Genomic DNA, 21,178 nt, shown 5'->3' with positions numbered 1-21,178 from the left:
CAACCACACACACAACCACACACACAACCACAACTACACACACAACCAAACACACACATACACAACCACACACACACAACCACACACACACAACCACACAAAAATCCACACCCACAACCACACACAACCATACCCACACACAACCACACACACAACCACACAAACAACCACACACAACCACACACAACCCCACACACACACAACCACACACACAACCACACACAACCACACACACAACCACACACACACAACCACACACACAACCACACACAACCACACACAACCACACACAACCACATACACATTCACCCACACACACTACCACACACACAACCACACACACACAACCACACACACAACCACACAACCACAATCACACACACAACCACATACACAACCACACACACAACCACACACAACCACACCCACAACCACACAACCACACACATAAACACACACACACACAACCACACACAACCACACACACAACCCCACACACAACCACAGACAACCACACACAACCACACACATACACATTCACCCACACACACAACCACACACACACAACCACACACACACAACCACAGCCACACAACCACAGCCACACAACCACAGCCACACAACCACAGCCACACAACAATAGCCACACAACCACACACAGCCACACAACCACACACAGCCACACAACCACACACACAACCACACACACAACCACACACACCCAGACACAACCACAAACACAACCACACATACAACCACACCCACAACCACACACACAACCACACACATAACCACACACACAACCACACACACAACCACACAAATAACCACACACACACCCACAACCATACACACCCACACAACAACACCCACACAACCACAACCACACAACCACACCCACACAACCACACCCACAACCACACACAACCACACACACACAACCACACACAACCACACATACACAGCCACACACAATCACACACACCACACACAACACACACAGCCACCACACAACAACCACACACACATAACCACATCCACACACCCACACATAACTATACACACGTACAACCACACAACCACACCCACAACCACACACACACAACCCCAACCACACACACAACCACAACTACACACACAACCAAACACACACATCCACAAATGCACACAACCACACACACACAACCACACAAAAAACCACACCCACAACCACACACAACCACGCCCACAACCACAACCACACACAACCACAACCACACACAACCACATACAACCACACACAACCACACACACAACCACACACACAACCACACACCCACAACCACACCCACAACTGCACCCACAACCAACCACACACAAACAACCACACACAAACAACCACACACAAACAACCACACACAAACAACCACAAACACAACCACACACACAACCACACACACAACCACACACACAACCACACACACAACCACACATACAACCCCACACACACAACCACACACACAACCACACACACACAACCCCACACACACACACGTACAACCACACGTACAACCACACACACAACCCCAACCACACACACAACCACACACACAACCACACACACAACCACACACAACCACACACACAATCACAACTACACACACAACCACATCCACACACATAACCACACACACAGCCACACACAGAGCCACACACACAGCCACACACACAGCCACACACACAACCACACACACACCCACACACACATAACCACACACACAGCCACACACACACAGCCACACACACAACCACACACACACAACCACACACACAACCACACATACAACCACATACACAACCACACACACAACCACACACAACCACAACTACACACAACCACAACTACACACAACCACATCCACACACATAACCACACACACACACCACACACACAGCCACACACACAACCACACACACACAACCACACACACACAACCACACACACAACCACACACACAACCACACACACAACCACACACACACACAACCACACACACACAACCACACACACACAACCACACACACTCAACCACACACACAACCACACACACAACCACACACACACAACCACATGAAATATGGGGTGCAACTCACAAGGAAGGGGCAGGTTTGAGTGCACATTAGCTGCAATCGAACTCTTAAGATGATGGCTGTGTGTATCCATTATCAGTACTCAATCTTCGCTAAGTGATCTTGTTTGTTTTGTTGTTGTGTTAATGCTTTGCTGCGCCCATTTGACTTACAACGTGCTTTCTCTTTCCACAAACTTGATGTTTGTGTTCCTTTATTTTGAGATGCTTTTAGTATTACTGCCACACACACAACCACACACACCACAACCACACACACACAACCACACACACAACCACACACAATCACACTCACAACCACACACACAACCACACACACCCATACAACCACACACACCCACACCCACACACCCACAACCACACCCACACACACAACCACACACACAACCACACACATAAACACACACACAACCACAACCACACACAACCACACACAATCACACACACACATACACAACCCCACACACAACCACAGACAATGACACACACAACCACACACACACACACATTCACCCACACACAACCACACACCACCACACACACAACCACACACACAACCACACACACAACCATACACACACAACCACACACACACACACAACCACATAACCACACACACAACCACACACACACACAACCACAGCCACACAACCACAGACAGCCACACAACCACACAACCACCCAATCACACACAACCACACACAACCACACACACATACAACCTCACACACAACCACACACACACACAACCACACACACAACACACACACATAACCACACACACACACACAACCACACACACACACACAACCACACACACAACCACACACAACCACACACACAACCACACACACACACATTCACCCACACAACCACCCACACAACCACCCACACAACCACACACACAACCACACACACAACCACACACACACAACCACACACACAACCACACACACAACCACACACACAACCACACACACAACCACACACACAACCACACACACAACCACAACCACACCCACAACCACACACACAACCACACACACAAACACACACACACAACCACACACACAAACACACACACACAACCACACAACCACAACCACACACATAAACACACACACACAACCACAACCACACACAACCACACACAACCACACATACAACCACACACACACACAACCCCACACACAACCACAGACAACCACACACACAACCACACACACACACATTCACCCACACACACAACCACACACACAACCACACACTCACAACCACACACACAACCACACATACAACCACACACACACAAACATACACATACACAACCACACAACCACACACACAACCACACGCACACACACACAACCACAGCCACACAACCACAGCCACACAACCACAGCCACACAACGACACACACAACCACACACACAACCACTCACACAACCACACACACAACCACACACACAACCACACACAACCACACACACAACCACACACACAACCACACACACAACCACACACAACCACACACACAACCACACCCACAACCACACAAATAACCACACACACACATACAACCACACCCACAACCACACACCCACAACCACACACACACCCACACAACCACACCCACACAACCACAACCACACACACACACACAACCACACACACAACCACACACAACCACACACTACCACACACAGTGTCACACACAACCACACACACCACACACAACACACACAACCACCATACAACAACCACACACACATAACCACACACACACCCACACAACCACACACACATGTACAACCACACCCACAACCATACACACACAACCCCAACCACACACACAACCACACACACAACCACAACTACACACACAACTAAACACACACATACACAACCACACACACACAACCACACACACAACCACCTACCCACAACCACACCCATAACAACACACAACCACAACCACACACAACCACAAGCACACACAACCACACACACAAATGACCACACCCACAACCACACCCACAACCACACCAACAACGACACCCACAGCCACACACACAACCACACACACAACCACACACAACCACACCCACAACCACACACAACCACACACACAACCACACACACAACCACACACACACAACCACACACACACAACCACACACACACACAACCACACACACACAACCACACACAACCACACACACAACCACACACACACAACCAGACACACAACCACACACACACAACCAGACACACAACCAGACACACAACCAGACATGCACAACCAGACACACACAACCACACACACACAACCACACACACACAACCACACACACACAACCACACACACAACCACACACATACAACCACCCACCACCACACCCACAACTGCACCCACACACAACCACACACAAACAACCACACACAAACAACCACACACAAACAACCACACACACACAACCACAACCACACACACAACCACAAACACAACCACACACACAAACACACACAACCACACACAACCACACACCCACAACCACACAAATAACCACACCCACACACCCACAACCACACCCACAACCACACCCACAGCCACACACAGCCACAGCCAACCACACATATAACCACACACACAACCACACACACAACCACACAAATAACCACACACACAACCACACCCACAGCCACACACACAACCACACACACAACCACACACAAACACAACCACGCACACACACAACCATACCCACAACCACACATACAACCACACAAATAACCACACCCACACCCACAGCCAACCATACACACAACCACACACACAACCACACACACAACCACACAAATAACCACACACACAACCACAGCCACACACACAACCACACACACAACCACACACACACAACCACACACACACACAACCACACACAACCACAACCACACACACAACCATACACACACAACCACACACACACACACAACCACACACACACAACCACACACCACACACACAACCACACACACCTACAATGACACCCACAACCACACCCACACACACACCCACAATCACACCCACCCACAACCACACACACATATACAACCACACACACAACCACCCACACACACCCACACACCCACACACACAACCACACACACAACCACACACACAACCACAACCACACACACAACCACAAACACAACCACATAAACACACACAACCACACACACAACCACACAAACAACCACACCCACAACCACAACCACACCCACAGCCACACACACAACCACATAAACCACAGCCAACCATACACACAACCACACACACAACCACATACACAACCACACAAATAACCACACACACACAACCACACCCACAGCCACACACAACCACACACACACAACCACCCACAACCACACACACACAACCACATACCCACAACCACACACACACACACAACCACAACTGCACCCACACACAACCACACTCAAACAACCACACACACACAACCACAACCACACACACAACCACACACACAACCACAACCACACACACAAACACACACAACCACACACAACCACACACACACACAACCACACAAACGCAACCACACAAATAACCACACCCACGACCACACCCACAACCACACAAATACCACACCCACAACCACACCCACAACCACACCCACAACCATACCCACAGCCACACACACCCACAGCCAACCACTCACACAACCACACACACAACCACACACATAACCACACACACAACCACACACACAGCCACGCACAACCACACAACCACAACCACACACACACAACCACACACAACCACACACACACAACCACACACAACCACACACACACAACCACACACACACACAACCACACACACAACCACACACACAACCACACACAACCACACCCACAACCACACACAACCACACACACAACCACACACACAACCACACACACACAACCACACACACACAACCACACACACACACAACCACACACACACAACCACACACACAACCACACACACAACCACACACACACAACCAGACACACAACCACACACACACAACCAGACACACAACCAGACACACAACCAGACATGCACAACCAAACACACACAACCACACACACACAACCACACACACACAACCACACACACACAACCACACACACAACCACACACATACAACCACCCACCACCACACCCACAACTGCACCCACACACAACCACACACAAACAACCACACACAAACAACCACACACAAACAACCACACACACACAACCACAACCACACACACAACCACAAACACAACCACACACACAAACACACACAACCACACACAACCACACACCCACAACCACACAAATAACCACACCCACACACCCACAACCACACCCACAACCACACCCACAGCCACACACAGCCACAGCCAACCACACATATAACCACACACACAACCACACACACAACCACACAAATAACCACACACACAACCACACCCACAGCCACACACACAACCACACACACAACCACACACAAACACAACCACGCACACACACAACCATACCCACAACCACACATACAACCACACAAATAACCACACCCACAACCACACCCACACCCACAGCCAACCATACACACAACCACACACACAACCACACACACAACCACACACACAACCACAGCCACACACACAACCACACACACAACCACACACACACAACCACACACACACACAACCGCACACAACCACAACCACACACACAACCATACACACACAACCACACACACACACACAACCACACACACACAACCACACACCACACACACAACCACACACACCTACAATGACACCCACAACCACACCCACACACACACTCACAATCACACCCACCCACAACCACACACACATATACAACCACACACACAACCACCCACACACACCCACACACCCACACACACAACCACACACACAACCACACACACAACCACAACCACACACACAACCACAAACACAACCACATAAACACACACAACCACACACACAACCACACAAACAACCACACCCACAACCACAACCACACCCACAGCCACACACACAACCACATAAACCACAGCCAACCATACACACAACCACACACACAACCACATACACAACCACACAAATAACCACACACACACAACCACACCCACAGCCACACACAACCACACACACACAACCACCCACAACCACACACACACAACCACATACCCACAACCACACACACACACACAACCACAACTGCACCCACACACAACCACACACAAACAACCACACACACACAACCACAACCACACACACAACCACACACACAACCACAACCACACACACAAACACACACAACCACACACAACCACACACACACACAACCACACAAACGCAACCACACAAATAACCACACCCACGACCACACCCACAACCACACAAATACCACACCCACAACCACACCCACAACCACACCCACAACCACACCCACAGCCACACACACCCACAGCCAACCACACACACAACCACACACACAACCACACACATAACCACACACACAACCACACACACAGCCACGCACAACCACACAACCACAACCACACACACACAACCACACAACCACACACACACAACCACACACAACCACACACACACAACCACACACACACACACAACCACACACACAACCACACACACAACCACACACAAACAACCACACACACACAACCACACACACACAACCACACACACAACTACACCTACAACCACACACACAACCACACCTACAACCACACACACATTACACACACACAACCACACACAACCACACACACACAACCACACACACACACACAACCACACACACAACCACACACACAACCACACACAAACAACCACACACACACAACCACACACACACAACCACACACACAACCACACCTACAACCACACACACATTACACACACACAACCACACACACCTACAACCACACACACCCACAACCACAACCACACACACCCACAACCACACACACCCACAACCACACACACATACAACCACACACCCACACACACAACCACACACACACACAACCACACACACACACACACACAACCACACACACAACCACACACACAACCACACACACACAACCACACACACAACCACACACACAACCACAAACACACACAACCACACATACAACCACACAAACAACCACACCCACAACCACACCTATAACCACACCCACACACAACCACAGCCAACCACACACCCACAACCACACACACCCACAACCACACACACCCACATCCACACCCACCCACAACCACACACACCCACATCCACACACACACAACCACCCACACAACCACCCACACACACCCACACACACACATCCACACACACATCCACACCCACAACCACACCCACAACCACACACACAACCACACACACAACCACACATACACACACACACAACCACCCACACACAACCACACCCACAACCACACACAACCACACACACACAACCACACACACACACAACCACACACACAACCACACACACAACCACACACAACCAACCACACACAACCAACCACACACACAACCACACACACACACACACAACCACACACACACACAATCACACACAACCAACCATACACAACCAACCACACACACACACACAACCACACACACACACACAACCACACACACACCCAACCACACACAACCAACCACAAACAATCAACCACACACACATAACCATACACACACAACCACCCACCCACAACCACACCCACAACCACACACACACCCACAACCACACACACAACCACCCACACCCACACCCACCCACACCCACACGCACCCACACACCCACCCACACACCCAACCACACACACAACCACACACACAACCACACACAACCACAACCACACACAACCACAAGCACACACAACCACACACACAAATGACCACACCCACAACCACAACCACACCAACAACGACACCCACAGCCACACACACAACCACACACACAACCACACACACAACCACACCCACAACCACACACAACCACACACACAACCACACACACCCACACAACAACACCCACACAACCACACCCACACAACCACACCCACACAACCACACCCACAACAACACACAACCACACACACACAACCACACACACACAACCACACAACCACACACAACCACACATACACAGCCACACACAATCACACACACCACACACAACACACACAGCCACCACACAACAACCACACACACATAACCACACACACACACCCACACATAACTATACACACGTACAACCACACAACCACACCCACAACCACACACACACAACCCCAACCACACACACAACCACAACTACTCACACAACCAAACACACACATCCACAAATGCACACAACCACACACACACAACCACACAAAAAACCACACCCACAACCACACACAACCATGCCCACAACCACACACAACCACAACCACACACATTCACACACAACCACTGTGAGAAGTTGGCCTGGTATATGATGCTCACTAGTTAAAGTGATCACCTTGTACCATGCCAAGCAACCCTTATGGTGTGGTTGTAAGTCAACCTTTTCGGACTAGCTGCCCTAGTGGTAGCGTAGGCTAAGCAGTCTTTGAGGCTAAACTCGTGAAGCGTGTTAAGCCAGCTGTTTTACCAAATGCAACCCCCTTTTATACCAATGAAAGGACACCACACAGATATATATTCAAAATATATATGTATTTGTGAGAAGTTGGCCTGGTATATGCTGTTCACTAGTTCTAGTGACCACCTTGTACCATGCCAAGCAACCCTTATGGTGTGGTTGTAAGTCAACCTTTTTGGACTAGCTGCCCTAGTGGTAGCGTAGGCTAAGCAGTCTTTGAGGCTAAACTCGTGAAGCGTGTTAAGCAAGCTGTTTTACCAATAGTAACCCCCTTTTATACCAATGAAAGGACACCACACAGATATATATTCAAAATATATATGTATTTATTTCTCAAAGTAACCCCTAGTCTCTTTATGAGCACAGGAGCACAAATCGTCAAACAAGATTATCACATAATACACAGAAGTTGCACTTTATATGGATAGGCCCTGGTGGCCACTCGAACCATATACTAAAATAGTGGTATAAGTACCACGAACAGAAAAGGGAAAAGGCCTAGGGCCTCTAGAATCGCTGGGCCTACAAGGAGCTAACGTCAGTTAGTGACCAGGAGGTCCACGGGTGGCGTGTGCAGAGCAAATAGTCACACGCGTGCTCCCATAGGTTTCAATGGGTGCGTAAAAAGTACAAAGTTACTGCAAAAGGAATCTTCCGGATGACCTAGGAACTTAAGATTTGGAACACAGGCACTAGAGATGTAATACTACACTTGGGCACAGGTGTGCCAGCTTTACCTCACCCACAGGAAGCGGGTGCATAGGCCTCGAAGTGCGTCGGGTTTCTTCTATCTGTTCCGTGGGGCCTGTAGACAAAAGTGCTGCAGGCGGTCGGTCGGGAAGAGATGCAGTGGATCCAAGAGTGGATCGGAGATGTTGAAGACCTGTAAGCAGAGGGGACAGTGTTCACAGTCACTAGCCAGTGACCAGCGTGGCACCAGGTGGGTACCAGGCGATGTCGGGCGCAAACAGGTGATGAGGGGTAGCTTGTCTCCGCAGCCACGTGGTCCCTGAAGGTCGACGACGTCCAGGAGTCGGCTCACGAGCTGTCCCACGCAGGCTCTCGCTGTCGGCGGTGTCGGCGACTTGATCGAAGCAAACAAGCCTTGGCAAAAGCAATTGTAGAAGGATTCGGAAATCAGCTGTTGGTTCTGACCAGCAAGGTCAGAGGGATTGCTCCTTTGGAGGGGAGCAAGGGCCAGTCTGGAGCAACCAGACCAGCGGTGTTTGTCGTAGATTTCGTCGCCAAGATGGCCACTAGCCAGCGGGCCAGCAACCGGTTAGGCGCGTCGAGTGGCAAAATGCAGAAGGGCCCCACGCAGATCGTGGAGATGCTGGAGGGCTCACCTTTGGTGCAGATGCTGCTCGAGGGTTGGGCTTCTCAGGACCCAAAGCACAACTTGGAGGGAGCCTCGGTTGTTGCACTTGTCAGCTTGTCGTAGTCGTTCCAAGATGGCTGGCTCCACGTGTCTCGGTGCCTCCACGGGTCTCCTCCTTTCAGGGACTGTGGATCGGGCGGTGAGAGGTCTGGAGGTCCAGGTCTTGTCAGTCTCTGGGCTCGGGCTCCGGCGGGAGGCGGCGGCAAAGCAGACGGTGATTCGCTGGATGGTGCTTGCGTTAGCAAGGTGGTCACTCCCTGACCACAGGGGAGATTTTCTTCAGTCTTCTGTGCAGCAGAATGTCGAAGTTCCCGTCTTCTTCTTAGTTTCAAGTTGATTCCAGGATGTCTGAAGTCTTAGGACACAGCTCCTACCTTTATTCGGATTCTAGGGGCCGGACTACCTGCTAGGTCCCTCCCTATGGGTGGGACCAGGAAGGGGGGTGGTTACACCCCCAATCCTTTGTCCAGCTCGCCCCAGGCCCGGGACTGGTGTGCCCCAGGACCGGTTTGAACTGGCATATGCACCGAGGCTCCTTGTGAGCCACAGGCATGTCTGGTTTCTTTCAAGCCCTACCTGACCAATACACAAAATCCTGTCTGGGGTGGTGCACGCACCTCCCCTGGCAGGAAACCCTTTGTCCACACCTCCCAAGCTGGAAGGACTCCCAGCAGCAGGAGGGCAGACTTGTGTCTGTGGTGGCAGCATCCATTTTGTGGAGCTGAGGCTATGTCTGATTTTACCCGGGTTTCAGGTACTGTACATGTCGTGTCCCTCTAGAAGGGTGGAATGCTAACCCCGTCGCCAGAATTGGCGAGGGGTTAGTATTCCAATTCGTATGACACCTTACTCGACATGTTTTGATAAAGCCAAACCAAAGATAGCATTTAACCGCGAGGTTCATAATGCACTTAAGAGTATATGGTATGACGATATCTGGAAACAGTAGAAGGAAGTTGTTCCGACCACTGCAGACAGGCTCAGCTCATGCCAGAGCACCATCTCACATGGAACCAAGCACTCTGCCTTCAGGATTGTTAAGGCCTGCCATAGGAGTGACTTATAGGTTACCAGGTGTCCCATTTAGGGTTAGGTATAGGTATACTACACCTAAGTAAGAGGTGATTACACCAACTTACCCCAGCTGAGTGATCAGCCAGTTGTGTCAGATTGTTAGGCCAAGCCTGGGGTGGCATAATACATGCTGCAGCCCCTGGCAGGCCTTGGGTACACCAATGCCCTGGGTACCTAGTGTACACTGGTACAGGGGCTGACAGGGTGATCCACTTCCAATTGGTTATGCACCTAGGGTGCATAGTTTTAATTTAGTAGAGAGAACAGCAGGCTGGGGGTCTGATTGGCAGGCCCACAGCCTCAATATGTCAAAAACCAGTGAAGCAAAAAGCAAAAATTTGGGGTGACCATAGGATAGCAGACCCTACTCTCCTACACAACCCCCCCCCAAACGCTGGGACATTAAACTAGCCTTGACCAGTCTCGTCTTCATGTCCTAAGTGGAAGTACCTGGAGAGACCATCTGCATTCCCATGGTCAGTACCTGGCCGGTGCTCCACTGTAAAGTCCATCCCCTGTAGGGAAATGGACCACCTAAGCAGTTTGGGGTTTTCACCCTTCATCTGATTTAGCCACAAGAGGGGCTTATGGTCGGTCTGAATCTTGAAGTGAGTGCCAAACAAGTATGGCCTCAGCTTCTTCAGGGCCCACACCACAGCAAAGGCCTCCCTCTCAATAGCTGACCAATTCTTCTCTCTGGGGGTCAACCTTCTGCTAATAAAAGCAATGGGTTGGTCTTGACCATCTACATTAAGTTGTGACAGCACAGCTCCCACACCCAACTCAGAAGCATCTGTTTGGACAATAAACTCTTTGGAGTAGTCAGGACTTTTCAGGATAGGTGCAGAGCACATGGCCTCCTTCAGGTCATCAAATGCCTTTTGACAGCTTACTGTCCACTGAACCTTTTTGGGCATCTTCTTGGATGTCAGATCATTAAGAGGAGTCACAATGGACCCATAGTTCTTAACAAACTTCCTGTAATACCCAGTCAAGCCCAAGAAAGCTCGAACTTGAGTCTGGGTGGTTGGAGGGGACCAATCCTTGATGGACTGTATCTTACTCTCCAGTGGTTGAACTTGGCCCCCACCTACAAGGTGGCCCAAATACACAACCTTACTCTGCCCTATCTGGCACTTAGTAGCCTTGATAGTGAGGCCTGCCCTTTGCAGAGCCTCAAGAGCCTTCTTCAGGTGGATCAGGTGATCCTCCCAGGTGGAACTAAAGACAGCAATGTCATCAAGATATGCTGCGCAAAAGTCATCCAACCCAGTAAGGACTTGGTTCACCAGCCTTTGGAAGGTGGCAGGTGCATTCTTCAGACCAAAGGGCATCACCACAAACTGATAATGCCCACCTGGGGTTGAGAATGCTGTTTTGGCCTTAGACTCCTCAGCTAACCTGATTTGCCAATAGCCAGCTGTCAAGTCAAATGTGCTCAAAAACTTTGCAGAAGCTAGTTTGTCTATGAGCTCATCTGCCCTTGGAATAGGGTGTGCATCTGTCCTGGTGACAGCATTGAGTCCTCTGTAGTCCACACAGAACCTCATCTCTCTCTTGCCATCTTTGGTGTGAGGTTTGGGGACCAGAACCACTGGGCTAGCCCAGGGGCTCTCTGAGGGTTCAATGACACCTAATTCCAGCATTTTATGTACCTCAGCCTTTATACAGTCCCTGACGTGGTCAGGTTGTCTGTAAAGTTTGTTCTTTACAGGCAGACTGTCACCAGTGTCCACAACATGGGTACACCAGTCAGTTTGACTAGGTATCAAGGAAAACATATGTGAAAATGATTGTAGAACCTGCCTACATTCAGTCTGCTGATGGGCAGTGAGGTTGCCTCCAAGGGTCACTCCTTCAACTGAGCCATCTTCAGGGTTCTGAGACAACAGGTCTGGGAGAGGGTCACTCTCTTCCTCCTGTCCCTCATCTGTAGCCATGAGCAAGCCCATGTCTGCCCTGTCAACATATGCTTTAAGCCTGTTAACATGGAGTACCCTGTGGGGACTCCTGGGAGTTCCTAGGTCCACCAAGTAGGTGACCTCTCCCTTCTTTTCCAGGATTGTATGGGGTCCAGACCATTTGTCTTGGAGTGCTGCTGGGGCCACTGGCTCCAACACCCATACCTTCTGTCCTGGCTGATACTCAACCAAGACAGCCTTTTGGTCATGCCAAGCTTTCTGTAAGGCCTGGCTTGCCTCAAGGTTTTTAGATGCCTTCTCCATATACTCAGCCATCCTGGAGCGGAGACCAAGTACATAGTCCACTATGTCTAGCTTAGGCTTTTTGAGAGGTAACTCCCATCCTTCCTTCACCAAACACAGTGGGCCTCTCACAGGGTGCCCAAACAACAATTCAAAGGGGCTGTAGCCAACTCCTTTTTGTGGGACCTCTCTGTAAGCAAACAGAAGGCAGGGTAGAAGGATATCCCATCTTCGCCTGAGCTTTTCAGGTAATCCTTTGATCATACCCTTTAGGGTCTTGTTGAATCTCTCAACAAGCCCATTGCATTGTGGGTGATAAGGGGTGGTGAACTTGTAGTTGACACCACATTCCTTCCACATAGCTGTCAAGTATCCTGACATAAAGTTGGTACCTCTGTCAGATACTACCTCCTTAGGAAACCCCACTCTGGAGAATACTCCCAGCAGGGCCCTGGCCACAACAGGTGCTGTAGTGGTCCTAAGGGGAATTGCCTCTGGATACCTGGTGGCATGATCCACTACCACCAGTATAAATCTGTGCCCAGATGCAGTGGGAGGATCCATGGGACCCACTATGTCTATTCCCACTCTTTCAAAGGGGACCCCCACCACAGGTAGTGGTATTAGGGGGGCCTTTGTTGTGCCACCTGATTTGCCACTGGCTTGGCAGGTAACACAGGAGCGACAAAACTCCTTTGTATCTTCATTCATATGAGGCCAGTGAAAGTGAGGGACAAGTCTGTCCCAGGTCTTGTTCTGGCCTAGGTGTCCTGCTAAAGGAATATCATGGGCCAAGGTAAGGAGGAAGCCCCTAAATTGCAGAGGTATAACCAACCTCCTGGTTGCACCAGGCTTGGGGTCTCTAGCCTCTGAATAAAGGAGCCCTTCATCCCAATACACTTTATGGGTACCTTGAGCATTCCCAGCAGCCTCAGCAGCAGCCAGCTGTCTGAGGGGTTCAAGAGAGGGACAGGATAACTGAGCCTGCCTCAAGTCAGCCCTTGAAGGTCCCCCTGTCCCCAGAAACTCAACCTGATCAGGTTCAAGCTCTTCAGGGACAGTTCCTTCAGGGTCCTCTAGATCAGCTTCCTGGGAAGGCTGATCATCACTCTGAGGCAGGGGGGAAGGCACAGCCTTGACCCTCCTGTTCTTCTTCTTGGTAGGTGCTTGGTCCATTGTTCCAGGATCCAAGACCTGTGGTTCAGTGAGGCACTTTTTGGCCTGTGACCTGGTCACAGCAAGGACATGTGATGATATACCTAACATCTCTGCATGAGTCCTGTACTCCACTTCTGACCATAGAGAACTCTCTAGGTCATTGCCCAACAAACATTCTACTGGGAGGTCTGCACTAACCACAACCCTTTTGAGGCCAGTTACCCCTCCCCATGAGAAGTTAACAACTGCCACACTGTGTGAAGTAGTGGCATTGCTGGCATTGGTCACCAGGTAGTTCTCACCTGGTATGTACTGTCCAGGGTCCACAAAGCCTGGTGTCACCATAGTGACACTGGCACATGTGTCCCTGTAGGCTTGAGCCACTTTGTCATTAATTAAAGGAGTCTGTCTGTACTTGCCCAGGTTACTGGGGCTCACAGTCAGGGACAAATCAATGTCGCCATCACAGATCAAGACTGCCTGTGTAAGGGTTCTGTCTAAGTCAGAATCTCCTTCAGTTCCCATAGTGATTCCCACTACACCCTTTGTCTGGGGACCAACACTGCTAACAGTAGTACTGGGAGCAGGTGCCTTAGGGGCAACAGTGTTGGGGGCTCCACCCTTTTTGCAATCACTAGTCCAGTGAGTTGTATTTTTACAATGATTGCACCAGGGTTTCTTTTGACCTTCTTTCTTCTTTTTGGACTGTTGGGACCCACCCTCCTTAGTAGTAGTTTGGGGCCCTGTTGAAGACTTCTGGTCTTTAGGTTTCTGATCTCCACCCTTTTGGTCTGTTTTCTTCTGATCACCCCCTTGGCCCTGGTTCTGGTTCTTTTGCTTAACCCTGGTTCTGACCCATTTGTCTGCCTTCTTTCCCAATTCTTGGGGAGAGGTCAGATCAGAGTCAACCAAGTGTTGATGCAGTTGCTGGTTTTGACAGTTATTTAAAATCTGTTCTCTCATCATCAAATTATACAATCCTGTAAAATCAGATACCTTACTTCCCAGCAACCAACCCTCCAAAGCCTTAGTGGCACATTCAATGTATTCAGACCAGTCCTGAGTCTGTGTCTTTTGGGTGTCTCTGAACATTAACCTGTACTGCTCAGTGGTTAAGCCTAACCCATCAACTAGAACACTCTTCAGGACTCTGTAGTTTCTGACATCCTCTTCTCTAACAGTGAGGAGTCTGTCTCTGCCTCTTCCTTCAAAGGAGAGCCAGAGGATTGCTGCCCACTGGTCTTCAGGAACCTGCTGTACTTTGCAGGCTCTCTCAAGAGCAGTTATCCACTTGTGGATGTCATCCCCACTTTTGTAGGGGGGCACAACCTTAGACAGGTTTCTATTGTCGAAAACCCTATCTTTGTCCTTAGGGACAATGCTGCCACCAGTGGGTATAGACCCACTCTCTTTATGCTGTCTAGCCTTGCTAAGTTTCTCTTCCATCAGGGCTACTTCTAGCTCCTGCTTCCTGATCCTCAGCTGGGCCTCTTGCATCTTGGCCTCATGTTCCCTCCTCTGAGGGGTGGTCATCCTTCTCCTGGAGTGACCTTGAGAGCCTCTAGAGCCATGGGAAGCATTGGAGTCACCTGAGCGATTCCTTTGCCTTCCCAGCCCTGTGTTAAGTCCACTGGGGAGATCCAGTGGGTTGAACCCACTGTCAGTCCCCAATAGCCTTGGTTTAGCTGGGCCAAGTATAACACTTGGCACTGGGCTAGTTCTCCCTTCATCCTCACTACTGTCAGTATCCTTTTCACTCTCATCCTCTGTGGTAGGCATCCCATCTAAGGGGTGACTATTGGGAAGGGGTACTTCAGTGGCATCTTTAGAAGGGGGGCCTCCTGTTCCTGTCCCTAAGGGGGCTAACTGGGAAGCTTTCTTGAGTGCTCTCTGATTCTCATCATTCTGTAAGAGCTCTCTGAGCTCAGCAGAGTTTGGGTTCTTGGGCTGTTTAAGGCCTCTAAGAGTTGCCAAATGCCTGAGCTCATTCTGATTAAGGGTAGCAAAGCTGGATGGTGCCCTCTGGGGGTCACTCTCAACAGAGATGGGTACAGTGGACCCCTCTGCCCCGGCCATTGCTCTTAAGTGTGGGTGGATGTGTTGCAATCTACCTACACTTGGGTTTACCTACTAAACCTATCTAGTAGTTGTAGTCAGGGTGTGCTACTCCCTTTGCTCTACAACAACTAAGTTCAGTAGAACTTATGTATATCTAATCTTGTTTTATATGTACCTACAGGTACCTATGTGATCTTTCAATTGGTAACCAAGAGATTACAATGGTAAAACACAGCAAGCTCAAATCCAACCGCTGCTCACCAATGTGAGAAGTTGGCCTGGTATATGCTGTTCACTAGTTCTAGTGACCACCTTGTACCATGCCAAGCAACCCTTATGGTGTGGTTGTAAGTCAACCTTTTTGGACTAGCTGCCCTAGTGGTAGCGTAGGCTAAGCAGTCTTTGAGGCTAAACTCGTGAAGCGTGTTAAGCAAGCTGTTTTACCAATAGTAACCCCCTTTTATACCAATGAAAGGACACCACACAGATATATATTCAAAATATATATGTATTTATTTCTCAAAGTAACCCCTAGTCTCTTTATGAGCACAGGAGCACAAATCGTCAAACAAGATTATCACATAATACACAGAAGTTGCACTTTATATGGATAGGCCCTGGTGGCCACTCGAACCATATACTAAAATAGTGGTATAAGTACCACGAACAGAAAAGGGAAAAGGCCTAGGGCCTCTAGAATCGCTGGGCCTACAAGGAGCTAACGTCAGTTAGTGACCAGGAGGTCCACGGGTGGCGTGTGCAGAGCAAATAGTCACACGCGTGCTCCCATAGGTTTCAATGGGTGCGTAAAAAGTACAAAGTTACTGCAAAAGGAATCTTCCGGATGACCTAGGAACTTAAGATTTGGAACACAGGCACTAGAGATGTAATACTACACTTGGGCACAGGTGTGCCAGCTTTACCTCACCCACAGGAAGCGGGTGCATAGGCCTCGAAGTGCGTCGGGTTTCTTCTATCTGTTCCGTGGGGCCTGTAGACAAAAGTGCTGCAGGCGGTCGGTCGGGAAGAGATGCAGTGGATCCAAGAGTGGATCGGAGATGTTGAAGACCTGTAAGCAGAGGGGACAGTGTTCACAGTCACTAGCCAGTGACCAGCGTGGCACCAGGTGGGTACCAGGCGATGTCGGGCGCAAACAGGTGATGAGGGGTAGCTTGTCTCCGCAGCCACGTGGTCCCTGAAGGTCGACGACGTCCAGGAGTCGGCTCACGAGCTGTCCCACGCAGGCTCTCGCTGTCGGCGGTGTCGGCGACTTGATCGAAGCAAACAAGCCTTGGCAAAAGCAATTGTAGAAGGATTCGGAAATCAGCTGTTGGTTCTGACCAGCAAGGTCAGAGGGATTGCTCCTTTGGAGGGGAGCAAGGGCCAGTCTGGAGCAACCAGACCAGCGGTGTTTGTCGTAGATTTCGTCGCCAAGATGGCCACTAGCCAGCGGGCCAGCAACCGGTTAGGCGCGTCGAGTGGCAAAATGCAGAAGGGCCCCACGCAGATCGTGGAGATGCTGGAGGGCTCACCTTTGGTGCAGATGCTGCTCGAGGGTTGGGCTTCTCAGGACCCAAAGCACAACTTGGAGGGAGCCTCGGTTGTTGCACTTGTCAGCTTGTCGTAGTCGTTCCAAGATGGCTGGCTCCACGTGTCTCGGTGCCTCCACGGGTCTCCTCCTTTCAGGGACTGTGGATCGGGCGGTGAGAGGTCTGGAGGTCCAGGTCTTGTCAGTCTCTGGGCTCGGGCTCCGGCGGGAGGCGGCGGCAAAGCAGACGGTGATTCGCTGGATGGTGCTTGCGTTAGCAAGGTGGTCACTCCCTGACCACAGGGGAGATTTTCTTCAGTCTTCTGTGCAGCAGAATGTCGAAGTTCCCGTCTTCTTCTTAGTTTCAAGTTGATTCCAGGATGTCTGAAGTCTTAGGACACAGCTCCTACCTTTATTCGGATTCTAGGGGCCGGACTACCTGCTAGGTCCCTCCCTATGGGTGGGACCAGGAAGGGGGGTGGTTACACCCCCAATCCTTTGTCCAGCTCGCCCCAGGCCCGGGACTGGTGTGCCCCAGGACCGGTTTGAACTGGCATATGCACCGAGGCTCCTTGTGAGCCACAGGCATGTCTGGTTTCTTTCAAGCCCTACCTGACCAATACACAAAATCCTGTCTGGGGTGGTGCACGCACCTCCCCTGGCAGGAAACCCTTTGTCCACACCTCCCAAGCTGGAAGGACTCCCAGCAGCAGGAGGGCAGACTTGTGTCTGTGGTGGCAGCATCCATTTTGTGGAGCTGAGGCTATGTCTGATTTTACCCGGGTTTCAGGTACTGTACATGTCGTGTCCCTCTAGAAGGGTGGAATGCTAACCCCGTCGCCAGAATTGGCGAGGGGTTAGTATTCCAATTCATATGACACCTTACTCGACATGTTTTGATAAAGCCAAACCAAAGATAGCATTTAACCGCGAGGTTCATAATGCACTTAAGAGTATATGGTATGACGATATCTGGAAACAGTAGAAGGAAGTTGTTCCGACCACTGCAGACAGGCTCAGCTCATGCCAGAGCACCATCTCACATGGAACCAAGCACTCTGCCTTCAGGATTGTTAAGGCCTGCCATAGGAGTGACTTATAGGTTACCAGGTGTCCCATTTAGGGTTAGGTATAGGTATACTACACCTAAGTAAGAGGTGATTACACCAACTTACCCCAGCTGAGTGATCAGCCAGTTGTGTCAGATTGTTAGGCCAAGCCTGGGGTGGCATAATACATGCTGCAGCCCCTGGCAGGCCTTGGGTACACCAATGCCCTGGGTACCTAGTGTACACTGGTACAGGGGCTGACAGGGTGATCCACTTCCAATTGGTTATGCACCTAGGGTGCATAGTTTTAATTTAGTAGAGAGAACAGCAGGCTGGGGGTCTGATTGGCAGGCCCACAGCCTCAATATGTCAAAAACCAGTGAAGCAAAAAGCAAAAATTTGGGGTGACCATAGGATAGCAGACCCTACTCTCCTACAGTATTTATTTCTCAAAGTAACCCCTAGTCTCTTTATGAGCACAGGAGCACAAATCGTCAAACAAGATTATCACAGAATACACAGAAGTTGCACGTTATATGGATAGGCCCTGGTGGCCACTCAAACCATATACTAAAATAGTGGTATAAGTACCACGAACAGAAAAGGGAAAAGGCCTAAGGCCTCTAGAATCGCTGGGCCTACAAGGAGCTAACGTCAGTTAGTGACCAGGAGGTCCACGGGTGGCGTGTGCAGAGCAAATAGTCACACGCGTGCTCCCATAGGTTTCAATGGGTGCGTAAAAAGTACAAAGTTACTGCAAAGAGGATCTTCCGGATGGACAAGGAACTCAAGATTTGGAACACAGGCACTAGAGATGTAATACTACACTTG

The sequence above is a fragment of the Triturus cristatus genome, chromosome 1_1, assembly GCF_964204655.1.
Source record: "Triturus cristatus chromosome 1_1, aTriCri1.1, whole genome shotgun sequence".
Classification (NCBI taxonomy): Eukaryota; Metazoa; Chordata; class Amphibia; order Caudata; family Salamandridae; genus Triturus; species Triturus cristatus.
This window is presented reverse-complemented; position numbering follows the sequence as displayed.